At 43.5% G+C, this 11,610-nt stretch overlaps 1 long non-coding RNA gene across 1 annotated transcript; it reads right to left on the bottom strand.

Annotated features, from left to right (window-relative positions):
• Positions 1 to 613: 613 nt before the first annotated feature.
• On the bottom strand, positions 614 to 6,463 carry LOC119287873. The gene is made up of 9 exons (XR_005140986.1): positions 3,419 to 6,463; positions 2,085 to 3,291; positions 1,829 to 1,924; positions 1,681 to 1,743; positions 1,430 to 1,514; positions 1,226 to 1,310; positions 1,090 to 1,149; positions 943 to 1,003; positions 614 to 843 (listed from the first exon to the last, which is right to left on the bottom strand). It is a non-coding gene; the product is annotated as an uncharacterized LOC119287873 (long non-coding RNA).
• Between the last annotated feature and the right edge of the window lie 5,147 nt (positions 6,464 to 11,610).

The following is an 11,610-nucleotide window of genomic DNA, read 5'->3' as shown; positions in this document are numbered from 1 at the left end:
AAAGCTTCATCACATGCTATCACATTATGTGAAGATCCACTATTTCAATCAGGACAGTAACCACAAAGAAGGTAATGCAAATTGTGTGTAATGCAAGCAATACAAAGAAGATAATGCAAACAATGTGTAATGCAAACAATACAAAGAAGGTAACTGCAGCTCCCTCCGCATTTTCACATCCGGGCTTGGGATCGGCAAAGGCAGTGTTAAACCACAACAATACAAAACACAAATTATACAACAACATCAATCATTCAAGAAAAGCATACATGACACACAATCAAGCAAATGCAATATCAATGCAGCTCCCTCCACATTTTCTCATCCGGGCTTGGGACCGGCAAAGGCAGTGTTACACCACAACAAACAAAACATACAACAGCAATCATTCAAGCAAAGCATTCAGGACACACCATCAAGCAAAGCATACAGCACACACCATCAAGCAAAGCATACAGCACACACCATCAAGCAAATGCAATATTAATTCAAACACACACACACAGACACACACACAAAGTCGGTCACACATAGTCACAGTTACACACAGATTCAGTCTCACACACACAGTAACAGTCACACAGAGTTAGTCACACATACAGTCACAGTCACAGTCACAGTCACACACAGTCAGTCACACACAAGAGATAGAAAGGGCACAAACAGAAAGCTAATACTACAAGCAAGACCCATGATGTAAGTTGTTTGGGAGTACCTTCCAGGAAGAACTTTTGCTATTTCTGCTCATTTATTCACATATACCTGATGGCATTAATCAGTGCATGTTCCTCCTCAGTAGTCCAAGCATCATTCCATATGTTTGGATTCAGATGATTATGCCACCTAAGATGTTTTGAATGAATTCAAAATTCAGCTTCATATTAACAACTAAGATGTTTTGAATGAATTCAAAAATCAGCTTCATATTAACAACTGCATCACCTAGACCAAATGTGTTTCCCCTGATAGCAGCCACAACTTGATTGAAGAATAGAGCAACCGTCTGAAGAAAGAAGAACAAAATAGTTAGCACGGACTGCGAATAGAGAAAGAGACGCCAAGAAATAACAAGTTACTCAAGGCAATTACCTGTTCATTAGCGATCGGAGGAAGTCCACCGAAGTAAACACGCCGAGCATGCCGAGTAACCTAAGAAAAGAGTGGTCAGACATATGCATCACAGAACAAGAAAAATCTCAAGCACAAAACAAAAAATTGAGCATACCTGCTGTGTCATAGCAGTGGCTGCATAGCAAGTGGATCGATGCAAAGGGAAGAAAGAAGCGTGATAGATCACAGGTGGGTTTATTCTGCCATCACCAAATAAACTGCAAATCAGAGTGAATCTGGTTGCGTTGTGACGAAAGAATGGACTATCCATGATTTGAGTACTAGCTACACTGAATCATAAAAGGAGCACAATAGTCACCTGTCCTAGGGGGATAAACTGAACATGTTCAGGAGCATGTTCGGAAACATCACAGGATCAGCAGCAGGAAGTTCTGGTAGTTGAACTGCAATGCATCAACAGAGAATTGTTCATGATGTGAATTATTTACCTGACAGTTCTTTATGTAACCAGTGTGTCTATGAATTAGCAAGCATCCCCCATTTGTTGTGAACATAGGGGGAAAATGCATTTCAGCAAACCATATAAAAATAAAACAATCAAAAGAATACCTTGCAATGAGACCAGTTTGTTGGTCCATACTTGTTTACAAGGTCAATAATTTTGTCATCTTCCTGTAGAAAACATATCATAAATATAACTATAAAATGTGCAAAATCTTTTTTTTTCTCGAGCAAAGTCAGGAGTGCAATGACAAACCTCTTGAGTCCAAGGAGCTTTCATGAGTTCAGTGTTAAAAAACCTTCTTCCATGGATGTAGACATTGCACTTCTGTCCTATCTGGAAATAATTCAGCTGCATAGGTAGATACTGACACAATATGTGAGCTCGCCACACTTGCATATACAGAAAAACGTCCAAAGAAGTACGACGTTACTATATAACTAGCTAAAATGTGGGATATGCATAAATATTGTGTACAAACTTGAAAGGAGTTAAATTTGAGAGGGGTTACCATACAAACACAGACCAGGTTGATGCGTGATCCACGGCTTCAGTTCAAACACAAGAAGCACAGCATCAGAACCATAACAAATCAAATTAGCCATCATGAAAACCTCCATCCACCCTGGATTCTACATATACATCATTCTGAGCACAAACATCATACTTGTGGCAGGAAAATATACAACAATGTATTGAAGAGTGTCCAAAGGGCAATGATACTACCAACTACAGAGGTATGTAGGTCATTAAATTACATGCCCATGACCTTATAGAAATTTCCATGCATAGGTAGTTATGGAGCACTTGCACAATCACACAGTCACAGTCAACACACACACACACACACACACACACATACACACAGTCATAAAATGACACACAGTCACAGTCACCACACACACACACACAGTCACATCAATACACAGTCACAGTCATAAAATGACACACAGTCACAGTCAACACACATGCACACACACAATGGAGCGCTCGCACACAAGAAATAGACAAAGAAACACACACAATCAGCCACACACACAAACAGTCAGTCACACAGTCACACACACACAATGGAGCGCTTGCACACAAGAAACAGACAAAGAAACACACACAATCAGTCACACACACAAACAGTCAGTCACACAGACACAATGGAGTGCTTGCACACAAGAAACAGACATAGATAGGATGAAACTAATCAAAGCCATGAGAAAAAGTAAACTATTTGTTCAAGCTTCCCGTTCAAAACCTTCAACTCTGCATTATTTTAGTTCTTCAATTCCAAACCTCTCTCTGCAGTACCCAACTACAAGCCAGGAGGCCACTACTGTTATATAAACAAAGACAAGTGTAAGAGAGCCCGGGAGCAAATTAGGAGGTACCTTTTCTTTATCACCAAATTTCAGACTCTACACGTACCAAAATTGTATTTTGTGTCACAAGATGAACCTAAAGAACTCACCAGGAAAATACTCAAATTAACAGATCAAGTGAATCATGGAGAACATCATGTAGAATAGCAGTCCAACAAATCCAAAGCAATTCAAGTATATATGTAGATAATCAGAGCTCATGTACATGCAAACCTTTCCCTTCCATAAGGTGATAAATTTGCAAGCTGAAGATCAATTCGATTACCTTAGTTGGTAAAACAGAAAGCGATAGGAACCCTGAGCAGTCCTTGGCATACTATCAGCATACTATCAGAATTATCGGTCCTGGAAAGAGCAACATACTATCAGCATGAATACATAATCTTGTGAAGTGAACAAGGAAAACATGGCTAAATAAGCGTTTTGGGACTACAGACATTAGCATCACAAAATGTAGAAAACATAAATATACCTGCGCTGTAAGCAAACCCCACCCATCAGTGTCCTTAGCAACACAAGGAAGAGCAAATGTGACATTTGTCTATATCCTACCTGAAATACTTAGAAAAGCATTATTCCAGTGAATGGACAGCAGTAATACAAAAAAAGAATACGATATCCACATAAGACATAACGAAACACAGAAAAAAAGGAACACAAACAGGGAAAAGGATGTTGTGATGAGTGGGTGAGATATATAAGATAGGCATGAGATGCATTGGATGCCAAATCGGCCACACAAAGGAGTGGAAGCCAAGCAAGTGAGTGTTACAAGAGTCAAACTTTTCTGCTCAGCCTATCATCATCTATCAGCAGGAGAGAAGCCTGACCAGCGCACATCTCTGGATCCCTGCCTGCTCGAAACGGCCTAAATGGTTTGCATCCCTGAACACATCCCCATACATGGGGAGACGACATTGGAACACAAGCAAATCATGAATAAGAAACCAATTGGACAGACCGTATAAGCAGTAACACAATCAGAATCACCCCATCCAAGCAGTCAAACACAGTCACACACAGATAATGGAGCACTTGCACACATGAAACAGACAAACAAACATACATAGATAGGGGCACATCACACACACAGTCAGACACACACAATGGAACACAAGCAAAGCATGAATAAGAAACCAATTGGACAGACCATATAAGCAGTAATGCAATCAGAATCACCCCATCCAAGCAGTCAAACAGAGTCACACACAGATAATGGAGCACTTGCACACATGAATGAAACAGACAAAGAAACATACATAATAGGGGCACATCACACACACACAGTCAGACACACAGTCAAGACACACACAATGGATCACTTGCACACATGAAATAGACAAAGAAACATACATAGATAGGGGTACAAACAGAAAACTAATACATGCAAGACCGAAGTAAACTCAAAAAGCTATAAAGAAGTTCCAGAAACTGAATGAGTTAACTGATTTCTGTAGAGGGGTGAGGGTAATTCAGATCTTCATTCCTGAAAACAGGAAGCTAGTTGGATCATCATCACTACGGCAGTACCCACAAGTTTGTAGGCACAGAGACACATGCTTATTCTTGTCACAAAGTCTAGGCAAAGCAAGAAAAGCATTATTTCAGTGACTGGACAGCAGTAATTGATATCATATCCCATGCATAATTGAGTCAGTGAACCTCAAAAGGGAACAAAGAACAATAGAAATGTATTGTCAAACACCACGGTAAATGATTATGATAAGAAAAATTGACAGCATGAATGTTCATGCACACGCAAAAGAAATACCACTTGCAAACAAAACCTACTTGCGTTGAACATAAATTAAATTAAAAAATTAGCAGATTTACACTATATTGGGTCACAACCAGGTTATAAACAGACATGGAATAAAATCTATATGCAATCCAAATCCTAATCACGCCCAGGCTTCCCAAGTGCATGGCTTACATAGCGACAAACACAGAAGTCAGCATTCTTGATATTTTAAACAGTGAGTACAAAATTTGCTCCATAAAATTTAACAGGACAAACAGAAGGGACATGACAAAAGTGAGCAGCATTGATAAGAAACGTGTGATGAGCGTGCTTTCACAGATAAATAAACTCTGGAGTTATGCTCACAGCAGAATCATATGCCCAGGTGTGCAATGAAAAAAATTCTAGAGTCATGCTATGTAATCTAGTATGAAATCTAAGGGACTAGCAGCACCTCATCTAGTACTCCTGTATGAAAATGGAAACAGCAAGACGAGGAAGAAAACAAGGAAACCTTGTCCAACAGTAGCAACAGCAGGTGTTCAATTAGTCAAGTAGCAGCCACATGATTTGCACTCTTTTAAAAAGTTCTACTCTGCCTGCTCGAAATGGCACCCACAGCCTACATGGTTAATGGTTTGCACCCCTGAACACACATCAGCATATATTGAACATAAGTGAAGCATGATAGGAAGTAACCAATTGAAAAGAACAGAAGCAGTAACACCCATCAGAACATAGCATCTAGGATGAGAGCACACACGCCTGACGAAAGTGAAACAGGCCAGCTGGTACAATCTGAACTAGAGGAACCAGAGCATCAAAGGGCACGTCTCCACGGACCAACACGAACAAACTAGCCGTTTGGAGATCTGAAAACAACCGACGAACAAGAAAAACGCAGGAGCCTAGGAACCAATCTGAACTAGCGCGACAAACTGACAATCGCTCTCCGCCTCTCCATCTCCGGCCGCAACCCAATTTCAAAACCAAGACCCGACCGTTCCTGCAACGCTCGCGCCGACACGAACACGAAGAAACGCAGGATCCAAAGTTCCTCTCGGACAACAGAAGCGCACGCAGAAATTTCTGAATCGCAAACCAGACGGGAGACCCTCGACGAGACGGACCAAGAACATGCGGGCGCGTCGCGGCAACGGCTAGGACAAGCAAAACGAAAACGGGCGACGGCGAGGACGAGCAGAATCAAATCAGAAGCGAGCGACTCTAAACTAACGACGGCGGGGATGCGCAAAATCAACTTGGGAGCGGTTCTAAACTGACGAATTCAGCGCGAGCAAACTCAAATCGGACGCGGTTCTAAACGAACGACGGCGAGAACGAGCAGAATCAAATCAGCTGTGGTTCTCTAGCTATCTAAACCGGCGACGGTGAGCAAAATCAAATCCGGACGCGACTCTGAACGGACGAATGGACCGAGGACGAGCAAAATCAAATCCGGACCCGATTCTAGACGGGCAAATCGATCGAGGAGGGCGAGCGAGACGAAACCCGGCTCGACGAGGGACATACGCACGGGCCCGGACGGAGGGTGGAGGAGCAGCGGACCGGCCGGAGCGCGGCGGGGAGGCCGAAGGAGAGAGGCGCCGCGCGGACGAAGAGGAGGAGGAGGAGCGGACCGGGCAGGGCGCGGCGAGGAGGCGAGAGGCGCGGGCCGGCCAAAGGGCGCGGCTTTATAGCCGGGGCAGAGGCGGTGGCGGCAGCCGGAGCCTTGTACTACTTGCCGAGATGGCGTGGCGTGGCGGCGGAAATAGAAGGAAAGTGGAGCTGGATGGAAGGATCCGGAGCGGGCAGGGGTTGGGGTAGGCATGCGAGGTCGGCTGCTGTGCGGTGCTTCCGTCTCGAATTGGAGGCGGACAGGGGAATTTCTTACCATTGCGATACCCAACCACGTCGTGTATGTCTTGGAAATGATTTTTTTTGTATTCTCAAAAAGAAAATGTTTTTAAGTATAGGTCATGGCATACCATACCATATTAGTTGACATTGATATGGAGTCAATCTTCTAGCGCCGTCCTCTAGCGGCTCCCCTCCGCCGGCGACCTCGGTCATCAGTGGTGAGGGGGATCGCCGGTCCCATGTGTGCGGATCATTTTTACTTCCTCGCAGTCTAGTTTTTTAGGTTGTTCATCGTCTTGGCTTCGGCGGCGACGATGACGGCGCTGAAAAAAGATTCTTCGGATCCTTCCCTGACAAGGCCATCGGTCCTATGGTTGCAGATGGATTTGAAACTAGTCTGTTCAAGCACGGATGGCGTGGCGGCGATGGCATCCTCGTGGTGGACCTGTGTCCTTGGTCTCCGCCGTTGCCACAACGTTTGCTCCATCGGTGTGGAGTTTGAAAGGTAGTCTAGGGGCGGATGTAGATTGTTGTCTGCGTCGACGCCATCTGCAAGACGGAACGTGTGCTGGGTTCATGGTTCGTCGATGGCAGCTATGGTTTCCTCCTTCGGCGTCAGATCTAGAGTTCGATGGCGTATCCGAGGTGTTGCCCCGGTCTGATTCGTTCAACGACAAGGGCTGCACTTTTGGTGAGCCGCCTTGGAGGTCTGCAAAGCTGCATATCAGCGATGGAGACACGTCGAGCTCGGGTGAGGAGGTGATCTGTCATTCTTTTCTTCAGTGGCTGTTGTGGTGGTGCTGGAGGTAGACGACAGACGTTGGTGTCAAGCTCAGAGATGTTCTGCTATCTTTTCAGTTTTGTCATGTCGATCCTTCCATGACTTCTACTTTAATCTTTATGATATGAATGAGACATGTATTACCATGAAAAAAAATCATGCATGCGTATATTTCAAACCGTATTTAATCATATGGATGAAATACATGCCAATTGAAAGATTTTCATCTAAACCGGATGAATTTTTTACATTTCTTACTTCATTAAATAAAAGCGATCAAACCTAAACTTAGTCTAAATATAAGGTGGCGCGCGTACTCCGAGTCCTTATTCTTCAATTCCGTGTCCATATCCGGCAGCCGTGTCCATGTCCGGCCGCTAGCTGAGCCACACGGATTGAAAGTGCGGCCGCCAATGAGCAAGAGTAGAACATGGGACACAGATCGGCTCACAAGACTCGAGGCCTCAAGCTGACCATGCCAAGCAAGAAATATCAGCCAAAATGAAGTCCATGAGAAAACAAAGTGGGTCTCAACTGCTCTAGCTTTCAAGAATGAGTTCTTCATAGGATGGGGTAGCACATCCAAAATTATGTTAGTCTTTGGAGTGCTTGCTCCTTGGAAACTTGCAAAGGGAACTTTCTTTTTTAGGGAATATTGAGTGAAGTAGGTAATATAACATTCTGATGTTTCTGATAGCAAAGCCCTTGCTGTTTTGTACGGCACATCATGGATTCTTAGGAGGTATTCCTTGCAGGGATATTTGCAGGAGAACAAATTTATGATCTTTCTGTGCAGGGACCTAATGAAAATAATCAGATGACACAACTATTTTATCGTTTGAAACTTATAAATGTATCTAATAGATACTCATTGTAAATTGCAATGTTGTTGTATGGTGATTACATGAAAGCCAATGTTGCTTGTTTCCTGTGTGAATTTAAAGAATTTGTCTTTTGCTTCAGTTCCCAACCTTTTGTGTTTCACAAATTCTTATCGGGATATCTTATTTCTTTCAGGTACGTCACCAGTGATGATGTTCTCGACGTGAAGGGCAAAGTGGCATGTGAGATCAGCTCCTGATGAACTGACATTGACTGAGCTTATGTTCAGTGGTACTTTGAAAGATGCTACTATAGAGCAGATGGTGGCTCTGCTTTCTGTCCTTGTTTGGCGAGAAAAGGTTCAGGATGCCCCAAAGCCACGGTAGGAGCAAGAGACAACTCAAATGTTTGCTTGAATGCAAGGTACCTGATATACTACTCCCTCTGTTCCATAATTCTTGTCGTGATTAGAGGGAGTAGTAAACAACCTATTGCTAATGTCACAACAATATATTAGCTCCACAACTGATCCTAATACCAGAACCAATTGTTATGGCCTTGCCCATGACAGATCCAGATCTACGTGATGAAATTGCAATGTCCTAACATTTCCCCATGTAGAGGTTTACAACCTTCTTATTACTTGGCTTGTACTGTTCTTGTTCATGTAAGGATATGACAGAAACAAGGGTGCTCTACTACAATATTTATTTTAAGTTGTTACTGCCTGGATGGCTATTTCTTGAGAAATACATCAGTTTAAACTGAATGTGTGGAATGCCATCAGTACCAGCTGAATGTGTCAAACTGATGTGGTTACAAATTAATCAGTGTGCAAACTGCAAACTGATAGCGGCCGGTGAAATACCTTTATTTTCCATTCATTGTTGCATCATCTTTACTTTCTTTCTGTTTACTGCCGCCACTTGTGGATTTTGCTCTTGTTGAAGTTGTGTTTCTATGTCCAGCGCAGTTCTTGTTCTTTTAACATGCTCTTGTTGAAGACAACAGATGAATTATGACTATCCGTGCATTGCTCTTCTGCCATGCGCATTGCCTGTTCTGATTGTAAATGGAAGAACTTGAAAGTGCAACTATCCCTAGGTGGTTTTGGTAATTCATAACAACATATAGCTCATTGAGATAATACTATTCCAAGACAAATATTTCATGAAAGCTCAATGAATGGCACGGCATGGATGAGGAAAGTGGATCCCTCAAAATACTAAGGACAAAAGGATTGGCTCAAGCTCAAAAGCTCAAGACTCTACATTTTATATTTTAGTGATCCAAGATCACATTGAGTCTATAGGAAAAGCCAATACTATCAAGGAGGGATGAGGTGTTGCTTAATGAGTTTCTTGCTTCAAGTGCTTAGTGATATGCTCCAAAAACCCTCAACTACTTTCTCATATCCACATATGACCTAAACCAAAGGTCAAACTTGGCCCCACCGATTCTTTCTATCCGGCGCCACCGAGTTCAGATGTCATAGCCACTGCCACAAACCCTAGGCAAATCGATCTCATCGATAGGGATCTCGGTCTCACCGAGATGGGATTGTAATCTCTCTATTTCCCTTCATAACGTTTCGGTCTAACCGAAGTGAGCGATCGGTCCCACCGAGATTGCAATGTAAACTCTCTGTTTCCCTTTTATAACATTTCGGTCTCACCGAAAAGAGCGAATCGGTCCCACCGAGTTTACCTGACCAACTCTCTGGTTAGCTAATTACCAAAATCGGTCTCACCGAGTTTGTGTAATCAGTCTCACCGATATTGTTATGCCCTAACCCTAACCATATCGGTCCTATCGAGTTGCATGTCGGTCCCACCGAAAACCCTAACGGTCACTAGGTTTACTGAATCGGTCTGACCGAGTTTGTTGATTCGGTCCCACCGAGATTGGTAAATTGTGTGTAACGGTTTGATTTTGTGTGGAGGCTATATATACCCCTCCACCTCCTCTTCATTCGTGGAGAGAGCCATCAGAACAAACCTACACTTCCAACTTACCATTTCTGAGAGAGAACCACCTACTCATGTGTTGAGGCCAAGATATTCCATTCCTACCATATGAATCTTGATCTCTAGCCTTCCCCAAGTTGCTTTCCACTCAAATCTTCTTTCCACCAGATCCAAATCCTGTGAGAGAGAGTTGAGTGTTGGGGAGACTATCGTTTGAAGCACAAGAGCAAGGAGTTCATTATCAACACACCATTTGTTACTTCTTGGAGAGTGGTGTCTCCTAGATTGGCTAGGTGTCACTTGGGAGCCTCCGACAAGATTGTGGAGTTGAACCAAGGAGTTTGTAAGGGCAAGGAGATCGCCTACTTCGTGAAGATCTACCGCTAGTGAGGCAAGTCCTTCGTGGGCGACGACCATGGTGGGATAGACAAGGTTGCTTCTTCGTGGACCCTTCTTGGGTGGAGCCCTCCGTGGACTCGCGCAACTGTTACCCTTCGTGGGTTGAAGTCTCCATCAACGTGGATGTATGATAGCACCACCTATCGGAACCACGACAAAAACATTCGTGTCTCCAATTGCATTTGAATTCTCCAAACCCTACCCTTTATATTCTTGCAAGTTGCATGCTTTAATTTCCGCTGCTCATATACTCTTTGCATGCTTGCTTGAATTGTGTAGATTGCTTGACTTATGCTAAGATAGCTAAAATCTGCCAAAGACTAAAATTGGGAAAAGGTTAAGTTTTTAATTGGTCAAGTAGTATAATCACCCCCTCCCCTCTAGACATACTTCGAGGTCCTACAAGTGGTATCAGAGTGTTGGTCTCCATTTGCTTTGATTTCCATAGCTTTTGGTGGTCATAGCCTTGGTTTCACAACCTAGGAGAGTATGGCGTCTAGCAAGGGAAATTATCACCGTAGAGGTCCTTACTTTGATGACACTAATTTTGCTAGTGGGAAGCATAAGATGAAAATGCATATTCTCGGACATAACCCTGTCGTTTGGGCTATTATGTGTATTGGCTTGCAAGGTGAATTCTTTGGTGGGAGGGAACCAAACCGTGAAGCTAGTGCGGATGAATTGAAGATGCTGCAATACAACGCTCAAGCTTGTGATGTCCTCTTCAACGGATTGTGCCCCGAAGAATTCAACAAAATCAACCGTCTTGAGAATGCAAAGGAAATTTGGGATACTTTGATTGATATGCACGAAGGTACCGACTCCGTCAAGGAATCCAAGCACTAGTAGAAAAACACCTAATAGTCCCGGTTCGTAAGGGCCTTTAGGCCCGGTTCATGAACCGGGACTAATGGGTCGTTAGTAATACCTCCACCCATTAGTCCCGGTTCAAACACGAACTGGGACCAATGTTCCTCCACGTGTCCCTGTGTGCCGAGCCCAGTCAGGGGGCCTTTGGTCCCGGTTGGTGGCTCCAACCGGGACCAAAAGGCATCCACGCGTCAGCATTCCAGTGGCTGGGGTTTTTGTTATTT

Source organism: Triticum dicoccoides, chromosome 4A (assembly GCF_002162155.2).
Source record: "Triticum dicoccoides isolate Atlit2015 ecotype Zavitan chromosome 4A, WEW_v2.0, whole genome shotgun sequence".
In the NCBI taxonomy this organism is placed as follows: domain Eukaryota; kingdom Viridiplantae; phylum Streptophyta; class Magnoliopsida; order Poales; family Poaceae; genus Triticum; species Triticum dicoccoides.
Note: the sequence above shows the minus strand (reverse complement) of the source record. Positions and strands in the feature narration are given on the sequence as shown.